Source organism: Asparagus officinalis, chromosome 5 (genome assembly GCF_001876935.1).
Source record: "Asparagus officinalis chromosome 5, Aspof.V1, whole genome shotgun sequence".
In the NCBI taxonomy this organism is placed as follows: Eukaryota; Viridiplantae; Streptophyta; class Magnoliopsida; order Asparagales; family Asparagaceae; genus Asparagus; species Asparagus officinalis.
In genome coordinates this window covers 48,991,616-48,993,676 of record NC_033798.1, presented here as the reverse complement: position 1 = coordinate 48,993,676, position 2,061 = coordinate 48,991,616, and positions in this window count along the sequence as shown.

The following is a 2,061-nucleotide window of genomic DNA, read 5'->3' as shown; positions in this document are numbered from 1 at the left end:
AATTCTCTAAGACTTTGTGCTATGATATTGAATACATAGGCTTTACCATTTGTTACGGGAATAGGCTACTCGGCGACACGTGTTAGGTGCTGACTTTTGGATTTTTGGCTAACCCCCAACCTTCAACGGGTTTGATAAGCCTTTACCGACTACCGTTCGAATCGGGCTAGCATGCGAATTGTCTAAATCCGTTCCGCATGTAACGTTGTGCTAAAGGAATGAACTCCCTTAGACTTGATGCTACGACTTCGAATACGTAGACTTCGCTATTGTTACGGGAATAAGCTACCCAGCAACGTGTTTTAGACGCTGACTTATCCCTACTTAGGCTTCGGGATAAAATTCCCCAGAATCGAACTCTGGTGTCTTTTTCTTCGGAGAAAGACTAAACCGGCGACGCGTGTTAGGCGTCGGCATATCCTTTCTTAGGATTCAGGATGAAATTCCCCATGCGTGTAAGGCATGGATTCTGGTGTTATTAATAACAACCTGTCACAATGTTGAATATGCGGACGGGTATTCTTTTTAACGGTTAAGAACTAACCGGCAACGCGGGTTAAGCGCAGACTTATCCCTACTTAGGTTTCGGGATAGAATACCCCAGAATCAAACTCTGGTGTCTTTTTGTACGGAAAAAGACTAAACCGGCAGCGCGTGTTAGGCGCAGACTTATCCCTGCTTAAGATTCGAGATAAACTTCCTAGGATGAATCCTAAATCGACAAATTTTGGAAAGATTGGTGCGGGAAAGGAAGAATTTTATATTCTATTTCCCGGTCTTCTTTTAGGGTGAAGGCGAACCCGAAAACAAGGAAGGAAGAATTTTATATTCTATTCCTTGATTCTGGAAAGGAAGAATTTTATATTCTATTTCCAGCGAGGAAGAAACTAGAAGTGGGGTGTCCACTCCGAGAATCTGGAAAATTTAGATAAACTTGCCTTTTATAGGATGAGTTATCTAAACTGAAAATGGGTTCTTCGTTTATCGAAATAAAATTTCAACTTCGGTTATAACCATGAGAAGGCTTAACCAAAGAGAAAAGAATGGAGTTCTTTCGTTTATCGAAAGGGGGCTCCGAACTGAAAGTAGACCTCTTGTTCATGGAAAGAGTCAAGAGGGCCAGAAAGATATTTTTTTTTTGTGGACTCACTGTCAATTGGAATTGATCAGTGAGGGATTTTGGTGGTAAAAAAAATGATTTTGGGTTATCCTCTAGAATATTAAGTGCAATATTCTTCAAGGAACTTCCCGGTAAATGAGTTATCCTGAATGCACTAGGGATAGTACTTTTTCAGGAACTTCCCATTTATTGGCATTAATTGCCTGTCGCCCTCTTGAGTAATCAGGCGATATGCACCGTTTGAGTAGACTGTGTCTATCACAAACGGCCCATCCCATTTGGGTTCGAATTTACCTTTCTTCTTGGAGTTGAGGATTATCGGTCGGCGAGCAGCGAGGACCAGATCTCCTTCCTTAAAGCTTCTCTGTCGGACTCTTTTGTTAAAAGCCCTAGATATTCTGGCTTGATAGAACTCAATGTGTTGTTGAGCTTCCAAGCGCTTTTCATCCAACCTCTCGAGTTCTTCGAGGTGTTTTTGATGTTGTTCTTCGGTTGTCATCTCAGTTGCGAGAGCGATCCGAAGAGATGGGATTTGGATCTCCAATGGTAGCACAGCTTCACATCCGTATACCAACGAATATGGGGTAGCTCCCGTATGTGTTCGTATGGTGGTGCGATAAGCCCAGAGTGCTTCACCGAGTTTATCGTCTCAGTCTCGTTTATTTGTCTTCACGAGCTTTGACAAAATCTTAATGATCGTCTTGTTGAATGCCTCAGCTAATCCATTCGCAGCGGGATAATAAGCTGTCGACGAAACATCTTTAATTTTGAACTTGTCACAAAACCTGATGAAAACGTTGCTTATGAACTGTGGGCCGTTGTCATGAATGATCCGTCTTGGCACGTCGTGTCGGTATATGACATGATGCTTAATGAAATTGATGATGTTGTTCGTCTTCACTTCTCTAAGCAGAATCGCTTCAGCCCACTTTGAAAAGTAA